At 32.5% G+C, this 12,889-nt stretch overlaps 1 pseudogene; it reads right to left on the reverse strand.

The window, feature by feature from the left end:
• Nucleotides 1–550: 550 nt before the first annotated feature.
• LOC118630051 lies at nucleotides 551–6,753 on the reverse strand (annotated as a pseudogene).
• Nucleotides 6,754–12,889: the final 6,136 nt, after the last annotated feature.

The raw sequence follows: 12,889 nt of genomic DNA on the forward strand, positions 1-12,889 counted from the left end.
AGACTATCTGGACGGTACATGTGATTAACCTCAGTTAAGGCTCTTTGGGTCTGTGACTTAACCCAGTTAGGACCTCTATATAAACTTTTGATTTGGCAGTTGGGGGTGTTAATCTACTCACCATGGCCAGACAAGCCCATAAGTTTCTTGCTTATCAAACCAGCCACCTGCCAATCTGGAGTGGTCTGCCTTTTTCTAAGGTGTCTGTTCTCTCCCTGATTCTCATGTGGAAGCCAGTTTCAAAGCAAGTTTCCCAACACTGGTAAATGAAACTTTTGTGATTGTTAGTGATCCTTTTGATCTGTGTCAATATCTTTTATCTTAAAGTATATTTTGATGGATATCAATATAGCTATATCTGCTTTCTTTCAGTTATTATTTGAATGCTTCACTTTAAATATATTTTTGTTTTCTACCTTTCTGTTTCCTTGCATGGTAAATATGTCTCTTGTAAATGGAATATATTTGGTTGTTCATTAGTTTAGTATGACAAATGTTATCCTTTTTTATAGGTGTATAAACTATGTATTAACAGACAAGGCCTACAGATCTATTTCTTCTTGGACACATCCACAGTGCAACCCAGGCGGCCCACGCTCTTGGTGTACTGGCTTTGAACATGAAAATCTCAAAAGTGGCACAGACCACTGTGGGCCCAAGTTTTCTTCAGCTGCTCCAGGTCTTCGCGAAGCTTGTCCAGATCACTGGACAGGATGGAGCTGGCTGTATTTTCCATCCCTCACATCCTTCTGTCTGTTCAAGAACCAGTCTGGAATCTTGTACTGGCATGGGTTCTGCTTAATGGTGATCACACATTCTACCTCATCCTCCATGAGCCCTCCTGCCCCCTTGGTAGGTCGGTGTCTGCTTTCCTCAATACCACAGGAGCATATCTTTGTCCCATACCTTTCATTGCAGTGATGGCAAAGGCTATTTTCCACCACTCATCCATATTGGTGCTGAGCACTCTCAAAATGTGCTGGGAAGTCTCAGGAATCACTAGAGGTGGCAGCAGAGGTATGTAGGCCTCCTGTTGACAAATGTTATCTTTTAAGTGAAGAATTTATTTCACTTCATTCTAATTTAGTTATTGATATGATTAGTTTTAAACCTATTATATAACTATAGTTTTGTGTTTCTCCTGCCCATCTCTGTTCCTATGTTTTTCCTTTATTGACTTCTGTGACGCTGGTTATCTTGATTTCCATTCCTCTTTTTTCCTATTTTAGGAAAGACAGTTTTTCTATTTTTTTTTTTTTTTTTATGGATTACCCACTAACCTACATCCTTCACATATCTACATGTAATGTTATTTAGTACTTTCACCAACTGCTTATACATTGCAAACAACTTAGAACACTTTAATGCCATTTATTCTCACTCCTGATTTATATGCTATTGAACATTTTCAATATATCTACGTATTTTTAAACATAAAATATTATTATTTTATATAATTAATATTCATTTCAATGTGAAAGTCTACAGTATTTCCATTTACATGGCTCTTCATTTCTCTCTGCACCTTCATTATTATTTCCCATAAAATCACTTTTTCTCTTTTTCTTCTTCCTGAAGATCTCCCTTTTTAGCAAGTTGAGATTTTTATTTGGTAAGGTCGACTTGAAGAAAATTATCATGCTTATTTTTCTAAAACTACTTTAACTTCCTTGTTTGAATTATATTTTCATCTGACATAAAATTTTAATTTGATTATTTTTTTCTTTAGCTTACTCCACTATTGACTTCTGATGTATGTTCTGAATCTTTTTTTTTTTTTTTTTTTTTACATATTCTGTGGTAATTTACAAATTGAATATGCTGTACTAGTTAACACTATTTTACCTATTTTCTGTAGTAGTTAGGAAAGGAGTTAATAGAGTCAACAGGTCTCAGTGAATCTACTTAAATAAATTAATTTTAAATTGTCTTGATTTAATATGAACTCTAAAAGGCACTGTCTCATTCAGACTTCTTATTTTATTCACATTTGTATAATAGAGCTTTTATAGGTGATATATTAGGTTCTTCCCAACCTGCTAGTATCTGCCCTTCTTAGGCCCTGTGAGATAACAGTGATTAACCTGCCTGCAGATTGATTCCCATTAAATGGTAACAAACAGTTGTGCATAGGTAATAATTATTCATTATCCATTATTGAATAACCTATGGACAGTGTAGTAATGTTGTATTAGTGGTTTCTTAAGAATTAATATCTAAAATCTTAATAGTAGAGAAATGATGTGAACTACTTCCGACTTTTCAACTATATACAATTATTATTTTGAAATTTCAGGGCTATGTGGCTAGGAGTACAAGAAGCTTTAAGCCCCATACAGGGTATCTAAGATCTGTTAGGATTTCATCCTTGATAGGCCTGTAGCCATTGCCAGCATCTCCTTATGTCATATGGAAACCCGGGAAAGCCTTGGAAAGCAGTGCTCACGTATTATTTACTAAATATTGAAGCCCAGAAACTTTTTAAAAAATTACAGTGCTTATCACCGATTATATTTTTATTAATTTTTTAAAATCCTCACCCGAGGACATTTTTCCACTTATTTTCAGATAGAGTGGGAAGAAGGGGCAGAGAGAGAGAGAGAGAGAGAGACTGATGTGAGAGAGACACATCGATTGGTAAGCTCCCACAGGACCCTGACTAGGGCCTGGAATCAAACCTGTGACTCTTCAGTCCACAGGCTAACACTCTAACCACTGAGCCAAACTGGCCAGGGCCATTATCACCAATTATTGAACTCACATATGTATGGCATTGATTTAGATGTTAAATGATTTATGCAAACTCGTTAAATACATTAGGTTAGAACTGGTAATATGACTCATGTCTTCTGATTGCTCTCTTTCTATAGGCAACTACTTTATTATATAATCATAGAGAATATATTCTTTCAGAAGTTAATCTACAGAGTGTAATTTTAGCAAAGGCATGCACTTTTATGTGGATTAAACTATTTACAAGTAAAAACTGTTATCCAAGATATTCAAAGAACTCAAATTCAGCAACAAGAAAATGAACAATCCATCTTAAAAACAGACAAATTATGAACACTTCTATGCCTATATATTTGAAAACCAAGATAAAATGGACCAAATCCTTTAAAGACACAATCTACCAAAACCTGCACAAGAACAAATAGACAATCTGAATAGGCCTATATAGCTATGACAAAAATTGAGTAAATAATTTAAAGCTTTATAAAAGAGAAAGTACCAGGCACATATGGGTTCACTAGTGAAATCCAAAAAAACCCACAATTAAATCTATTACACCAATTCTCTACAATCTCTTTTAGAAGATAGAAGCAAAGGGAATACTTCCTAACTTATTCTAGTAGGAAGCCAGCATTACCCATATATTAAAACCAAAGACATCACAAGAAAATAAAAACCCAATATCTCTCATGAATATAGATGCAAAACCTCAACAAAATACTAGCGAATCAAATCCAGTAATGCCATCACACATTTGTCAAAACTCATAGAATTTACAAGAGTGAACCATAACCTATGGACTTTGAGTAATAATGACCTGTTAATGTAGTGTAGAGTAAGTGCAGTGTTAATGTAGGTTTATAGTTTATAACAAATGTACCACGTTGGTGGAAAATGTTGAGAGTGAGGGAGGCTAAGTGTGTATGGGGACAGAAGTATATGAGAACTCTCTGTATTTTCTGCTCAATTTTCCTGTGAATCTGAAACTTCTCTAAAATAAAGTTTAATATAAAAAAATCTTTAAAAGTGTTCAACTTTCTGACTATGATGTGGCTTTTACCTTGGATGTATTATTGCTGTTTTTATTTTCCTTCTTATGCTTATCATTGTTACTACTAATAAAATGCAATGGAAAAAATGAAAAGCAATTACCCATGACTCTTTCTATCTTAATGTAGCAGGTGTTCTCCATTTTTGCTTATTACTTTTCTATTGTTATTAGCAAATAGCTTATTTTATACAGTTCATGTCAAGTATAAATTACAATATATGGTCCTTTTTTGCCACTGAAATTGTATTACAAATAGTTGTTTCCTCTTTGCCTTCATAATTATCATTTTTCATAGCTGTGTAATATCTCATTATGTTAATGTACTGTAATTTAGTAAGCCTTTCCCTAATGTTGAACATTCATTCTATTATAGGCAATGTTGCACTGAATATTCTTTGGACACATGCCTTCTTGATTTAGTTGAATTATTCCTTTAGGAGAAATTTCCTCATGTGAAATTACTGTAGCAAAAATCATACAAATATTTTTTTTGCTACATATTATTACATTCCTTTCAGAAATATTAATCTATAGTGACATGAGCAGAGTATGAAAGCATCAATTTAACTACTTTTTCCCCCTGGATACTATCACCTTTAATAATCATTTATTAGTCATCATGAGAATTAAAAAAAAAAAACTTTTCTTTAGTGATTTTAGAGAGAGAGGAAGGTAGAGGGAGATAAAGGTAGAAACATTGATGAGAAGGAATATCGACTGGCCAGCTCCTGCACTGGGGATCAGGCCTACAAACTTGGCATGTGCCCTGACCGGGAATCAAACCTGTGACCTCTTGATACAGGGGTCAACACTCAACCACTGAGCCACACCGGCCCTGACCGGGAATCAAAACTGTGACCTCTTGATACAGGGGTCAACATTCAACCACTGAGCCACACCGGCTGGGCCATCATGGGAATGTTTTAAACTGATTTAATCATCTTACTAAAAATGTTGTTTTAATAATAATGTTTATATAGGAATGTCAATATTGTAATATTTTCTGGTAGTAATTCTAACCTCTTCGATGTGTCATCAGAATTATCACAAAGAACAAATAAATATTTGAAACAAGGTGATTAATAATTGACAATCAGCACCTGACATGCAAAAGTATATGGTTTTGAAAGTTTGAAAATTGCTTTACTTCTGATGTAATTTAAATTGTTATTAAAATAATTGATCTGGCCCTGGCCATTTTGGCTCAGCGTTGGCCTGTGGACCAGCGAGTCCCGGGTTCTGTTCCCACTAGGGGCACGTACCACAAAAATAAATAAATAAATAAATAAAATGAAATAATTGATCTGTTTAGCAAACTTTTTCATAAATATTGAAAGCTTTGAGGAAAATCTCTGTTTAATCAGGTTAATTACAAATTCAGAAGTTTGAATTTAACATTACTTTCCTAAATGTGACGAATGAGGGCAGTAGCGGACTCAAATTTTCTTAAGCATGGATTTTACTTTTTCACTGTTCCAATGTGCACATTGCTTTGAGAATGCAGATTAAACAGACTGGTTCAGCAATGCTAGGATGGATTTAGTATTTAAAGTTCAGTTAAATACCAAAAGGCCCAAAGGTTTTCTTCTGCACTAAAATAGCAAATCCTATTACTTAGAATATCAGAAGAGAACAGAATACTTCACCATCTTGCACATACCATTTCTTGATGTTTTCATGGATAGCACTGCCTTTTGGAGATTAGATGAGCCTGCAGTGTGTTTCTGACTATGCTTGATAATACTGAGTTGGTAAAACTCAGTTGGTCAAAGTTATATATGTCTATTAATTTGGGCAGTTTCTAAATGCATTCTCTAAATAAATATTCATAAAAATCGGTCTGGCCTGCATCTTTCTAAAAAATGTATGGATTTCATAACAAAAAGAATTGGGATTTCTTTTTACTCTCCAAGATTAAGTTATTGGTTGCCTTAAGGGAAGAGCAATTTATAAGTTGTTCTAGTTTTTATTTTTCTAAGCTAAGCAGCATGCAATTTCTGCAGAGATGGTGCTCCGAGATTGGCCGGTTAAACTGGCCTTCTTGTGCTGTACATAAATAAGAAAATTCAACTGTTTACTTTTCTTAGGTTTACCCACATACACATCGAATATTTGCAGAGGGAAAAATAAATATCTTAAACTGATGCACATATTTTCCAGGAAGATCAGCTCTTTGCATGAATAATTAATACTTATGAATTAAGAAAATTTATAAGATAAATCATCAGAGAGATGAATTATCTGCTCTATCCCAACTAATGAGTATATTTTAGTAAGCTATATTTGACCAGTACTAACTCTAAAATTAAAGATAAAATCAATAACAAAATTAAATTGAGTTCTTTATTTTAATTCTATGCACAAAACTATACGAACAAACACAATACCATATGGTATTGCAAATCAGAAACTCCTTTGAAGAAAAATATATTATGCTAAAAATCTTATATCTATTTGTAGAATAAAGTTCCTTTACTCTTTTAGGTTTTTGGTTATACAATTAGATAATACATATTAATTTGGTCAAAACATTAGAGAAAAACTTTAAATTGTTCATTGTTTACTTATTAATATATGGATTTTAAAAAGCCCTGTGATTGTTATATTTTTCTTCCCAGACTACTGTAGGACCTCTACAGTGTTTTTCATGGAAGCACTGAACAGAATGTTTTGTCAAACCTATTTACATACATGCAAACAATTTTAAAATATTTAGATAAGTGGTAATTATTTTATGATATACAAATTAGGTGTTTGGTTAGAAAGTTATGCTTTTATATTCTTCCTAATTATTATTATAGAAATAAAACAATAACATTCAGATATTTTCTTGTTATACTAGGATTCATAGCAAGTAGAGTGAGTTATTGATTTTAACCATTAAGGGCTCAATCTCAAGCATAGGGATTTACCTCCCATGTGAACCATATATCCATATGCAGGGTATTGCTGAACTCGTGATCAGCCATCCCTGCAATCTGGCATGTGGATGACTTTGCAGCGTGGGGAAGCACTTGGGTACAACAGATACATAGAGCAAAGAAAGATGCTACAGTTCTGTTTGTATTTTAAAAACTCATCTGCAACTCCTTCTACTCCTCCTCCTCCTTCTCCTCCTCTTCCTCATCTTTCTCCTCCTCCTCCTCCTCCTCCTCCTCCTTGTCTTCTTCTTGGTCATTAGGTAATGGCACACTGGTGATTTAGACTACCTTATTTCAAATCCACACATTACTCCATGTATTACTTGTTAAGTTATTTAATATCTCTATGCCTCAGTTTCACTAACAGTAAAATAGAGATTGATAATAATAGTACCTACTTCACACTATTGTTGAGAGTTTTAAATGAATTAATGAATGTGATATGTTTAGACATCAAGTATAGTGAGCTATCTGTGAGTGTTACCTATTATTATACTTGTTATTTAGTTATTAAGCAAAAAAAAAACTAGATCTCAAATAGAAATGATCTAAGTCAGCACATTCTAACTTTTCTTCTCTACAGCTGAGTTCAACCTTATCCTCAGACTTTAGATTAGCAATCGCCACTTTTTTCCATAGGAGTCAGTGAAGTGAAGAGGAAATAGTCAGGTTTCAAATCAGACAATCCCTGATAAAAGCCCTATTTTCATCTTTGGTGTAAAATTACTCAGGGACTCTGGGTAAATGACTGAATTTTCATGGCCTTGAGTTTTCAAAAGATGAAATATAAATGACAAATGCTTAATTACATTTGAAATAATACTAATATAAATTATTAGAAACATATCTAATTATATTTTATAATATAGTAATTATATATAAAAGTGGGATTATATATAAATATAAATAAATTGGGGAGCATATAACCAGGTTTATCTACCAAATCCAAGTAAATTCAAAATCCAAATAAATTACATTCATTAATATAATAAATGAGCAAATGAATAAATTTATTATGAATTTATGAATGAATAATATAAAGTATTAATTAAGAATGATAAATAAATTGACATTATAAAGCCATTCGTTTTCTTTACAGAAAACCATTCTGAAAGGCCATGTTTTATGGCATAAATGACAAAATGTTTTCCCATAACGTTTCTAGTCTGAGAAATTGGTACTCATTTCCTGGAACTCTGCATTGAGGCAGACTTTGAAGATGTGTTCAGACTCAATAGGAGAGTGGACCATAATCAATTATTAATGTCTGCTACCAAATTGGGTGATGAGAATTATTTTTTGGACACAAAGTATTTGTCATCTTTATCTTAAAGCAGAGGCCAAAGGGCTAAGAAAGAAACTGGTTTAATTTTCCCAGTGTGCGTAACTGCTCTATTTTTACTGAACATATTTCAGAGTATCATGGATTCCTTATACTGGCATTTCTTTTTTATTATAGAAAATGTGAGCTTCCATCTAAAACCACTGAAAATTAATAGTAAAGGGAAATATATTGGTTTTAATGTATTTTAACATAAGATATAATAAGAATTCATAAAATAGCATATGATATTATATCATCAATTAATTAAACTTAGCATCTCTAAAAAGGATATTAGTCGTTTGGAGAATAATGGAAAGCCTATTGTGTAGCATGCTTTGCCCAGGATATTTCTTCTACAATTAGAGGAAATATATACCAACATGAGCTAAAATATAAATAGCTTAGATTTTTTATTCCTAGAAAATGGAAATAATATCTAATATTTAAATATTATCAAGAATATGATTAGAAACTCAGAAGGTTAGGATAGAAAACACCCGTAAGAGCAGTGGTTTACAAAATTTGCTACATATTAAGCTCTCCTGGAAACACTAAAAAAAAAAAAAAAAGGCAGCAAAGACATGTCATACATATGGAGATTCAAATTCAGTTGGTCTGGGGTTATTCCCAAGTATAAAATATTTTTGAAGTGCCCAGATGATAATATAGCCAGATGATAATGTAGCCAGCATTGAGCTTACCTGTTCAACCTTTTAGTTTGTGGATGGAAAAACAGAGACTGGGTAGAAATGGGCCTAAGTGCCATTTTCTGACCGATGCAGTTTCATTTCACTTATTTGTAAAATACAAAATATTATAAACACCAAATGTTTTTGACAAATACATACTTGTGATAAACCCTTGTTATAGCTCTGAATTTATGCTATAATGACATATCCAGTCAGTAGAGAAAAGATATTTTAGTCAATAAATAACGCTGAGATAATGGGCAACTGAAAAATGAAAAATTATGACCTATAATCAAAGGTAAAGGCAATCAATAGAAATCGATGTGTTGGACTAGCATATAAAGATGTAAAATCAGCTATTATAACTATTCTTAAGAATGTAAAGGAAAATATGCTTATAATGAGTAAAAATGTAGAAAATCTAAATGGGGAAATAGAAACAATAAAATATAACCAGATGGAAATCTAGACCCAAGCTATAATACTTAAAAAAAAAAAAAAAAAAAAACCTTGTAGGTCTTCACATAAGACTGGAGAAAGTTAGTGAACTTAAAGATCAATCAAAAAAAGTTATATAATCTGAAAAAGAGAAAGTAAAACCATTGAGAAAAGAATGAATTTACAGTGATCGGTGGGATAGTACCAAATGTCTAATATATGTATAAATGAAGCCTTATAAGTAGAGAGGAGAGAGGATGTAAAAAATATTTAGAAAAATATGTCAAAACTTTCCCCCTTAGTGAAAAACATTAATTTATAAATTCATATAATCATTAAGCCATAGCAGCATAAAAACAAAACAAGTTATACCTAGGCACATCAAAAACAAATTGCTGAAAACCAAAGATAAACACAAAATCTAGAGAGCACATCTTATATGGAAAGAAATACAATAAATATAACCTGTGATTTCTCATTAGATACAGTAGAATCCAGAAGACAGAATTTTATATCCTGTGAAATATCTTTCAAGAATGAAGGTAAAATAAAGACATTGTCATATAAGTTAAAACTAACAGAATTTGTCATACTCGGACTTACATTACAAGACATGCTGAAGAAAGCTTTTCAGACTGTAGAAAAGGATACCATATAGAAATTTGTTCTTTAGGAAGGAATGGTACCAGAAAAAGTAACCTTATCACTTAACATAAAAAATTACTTTCCCTACCTATTTTTAAAATAAAAATGGTTATTTAAAACAACATTATAACTTATCATGCATTTAGTAACCTATGCAATATATATATAATACACACAGAAACCATAGCACATAGTGGGTGAATTCAAGGTTCTTACATTTATGTGAAGAAGTAGAATATTACCTCTAATTATATTTGAAAAAATTATGGGAAGAAACCACCAAAAATTAATGCCTAGAGGTATAGCAAGGAGCCAAAAGATAAAATAAATAGGAATTAAAAAAATTAACATGAAGAAGGTCAGAAATGAGTAACAGAGAAACACACAAACAAACAAACAAACAAAAAAATAGATAGTACAAACAGAAAACAATTAGTAGAATGGGAAATGTCAATCCAACCATATCTATAATTACATAACTCTAGCCATAGCTGTAATTACATAAGCATAAACACACTAATTACTATAATTAACTGGCAGTTATAAGTGAAAAGAAAAAAAACTGGCGGACATAAATATATACTGTTTGGAAGGGATGTATTTTAAATGTAAAGACACATAGAGGTTGAAATGACATAGATATATTTCAAATGATAAACAGTTTAAATAGGCAGAAAATAATCTAAAAATGCATATGCACCTTAAAACAGAGGATCAAAATACATAAAGTAAACATTGACAGGTATTAAGAGAAAAATATATAAATGCACAAGCATATTTTGGGATATTAATACCACTCTTTCAATATTTGACGGAATAATTAGACTAAATACCAGTAAAGACATAAAACATCTTAAACTATCTTGACCAAGTTGACATTTATAGAAAACTACATTTCAAAACTATCAAATGCACATTCTTTAGACCTGCACAGCATACTTTCAACAACATAGGACATATGCTGAGCCACTGAAACAATCTCAGTAAGTTACAAAAGACTGACATTCGAGAGAATATATCTGTGACTACAGTGCACTTAAATTAAAATCAGTTACAGTGATATATCTAAGAAACTGCCCCCAAAATATTTGGAAACTAAAAACTTCTAGAAAAATCATGGTGAAAGAAGAAATCAGAAGTTCATTTAAATTTTTTCAAAATAAATGATAAATGAAAATATAACAAGTTACCTTTCGTGAGATTCAGCTAAGCCATGCTTGGAAGGAAATTTTTATCTTTAAATGCTTATACTAGAAAAGAAGGAAGTTATAAAAGTATTGATCTAAAAGCAGATGTTAGTGCCCTGGCTGGGTAGCTTAGTTGGTTAGAGCACCATCTGGACATGCCAAGGTTGCAGGTTTCATCCCCAGCCAGGGCACATACAAGAATCAGCTAAGGAATGCATAAGTAAGTGGAACAAAACCTGATGTTTTTCTCTCCTTCTCCCTTTCTCTCTCTCTAAAATCAATGAAAAAATTTAAAAGTAAAAAATAAACAAACAAACAAAATAAGATAAAAGCAGAGGTTGTCAAACAATGGCCTATGGGCCAAATCCTGGTAGGGATTCTTTTTTTTATAGCCCATCAAATAAGAATGGGTTTTAGATTTTTAAATAGATATATTTCAATATCTATGGACACAGACAGCAATGTGGTGAGGGCCACAGGGCGGAGAGGGTGGGTCTGAGCAGAGGGGGATAAAGGTTAGGAAAATGTGGGACATCTGTAATAATGTCAACAATAAATATAAAATATAATTTAAAATAGTTATATGTATATGTATATATAGGATATTCCCTATATATATCTATAGACTATCTTCAATCTGCAAAGTATAAAATATTTACTATTTTTTCCTTTAAGGGTCACTAACCATGACCTAAAATTCTTTTTAAAGAAGCTAGAAAAGAACATCCAAGTAAACCCGAAGTAGGGGAACAGAAATAATTAAGACAAGAGCATAAACTGTGAAATATAAAACAAAAGAAAAAGTAACAATGTGAAGTTTGGTCCTTTGAAAAGATCAACAAATTCATAAACCTCTACTTAGATTAATTGAAAAAGTGAGAAAGTGCAGAAATTGCCAGTGTGAGAAGTAGATATTAGTAGAGATTCAGCAGCTATTAAAAGATTAAATAGGTAATAAGATGAACAACTTTATGCTAACAAATTTAACAATTAAGATAAAGTGGGCAAATACTTTGGAAAGTACAGATTACCATAATTGACACAAGATGGAATAGAAAAATAGAAAAACTCAATGGTTCTATATCTATTAATATCATGGAATTTGTTGAGAGAGAAAGAGAGAGAGAGAGAGAGAGAGAGAGAGAGAGAGAGAGAGAGAGAGAGAGCGCGCTCCAGGGCCAGATAGCTTCGTTGATGAACTATTTGAAAGGTGTCTCTAGTTCATCTCTCTAGCCACCTCCCTTCATCATTCACGTGCTACAATCTCATTTCATGTATGAGGCTTCTCTTAGAGATGTTGCTTCCCCTCACAATTTCTACGTTGTACCCGAAAAGGAACCCCTACTCCTTCCTGTTCCCCTTACTCACATCAACATAGCAAAAGCTTTCTACTTCTCTCTACTACATGTCATAACCTCCTCTGTCTCAAGATGGCATGTAACCTGCTTTCTTCATGGAGACCATAATGCTGGGAAGGAGGCCAGAAGGGAAACAGGTTTGCTCATAAAGAAAGATTAAAAAAAAAAAAAAGACTGCCTTTAAAACAATTTTCTTTCTATTTAGCTTTATTCCATGGTTAGTGATGATTATAGATTGCCAGTGTAAAAAGCCCATAGGGACCAGCAGGCAACATAAATATGTGAATCAAGCCAGATAGAGATAAGACTCAAAATGATGGCAATTCTGGTAGTCTGGAGAATACATTCTCTACATAAGAATGCTCCAAGTTTGCTTTATTATTATTATTACTATTATTGCCTTTCAGCACAGCAGCCTTTGAATAAGTAGTCTCTTTGGTTGTCAGTTTGTTGCCTACAGTTTAGTCACATTGTCTAAACTGTTTTTCATCTTGAATTGTTCCATTTTATTTATTTAAAATATGCAAGTAGCCCTCGCTGGTT

Source organism: Molossus molossus, unplaced genomic scaffold, assembly GCF_014108415.1.
Source record: "Molossus molossus isolate mMolMol1 unplaced genomic scaffold, mMolMol1.p scaffold_m16_p_14, whole genome shotgun sequence".
Lineage (NCBI taxonomy): Eukaryota > Metazoa > Chordata > Mammalia > Chiroptera > Molossidae > Molossus > Molossus molossus.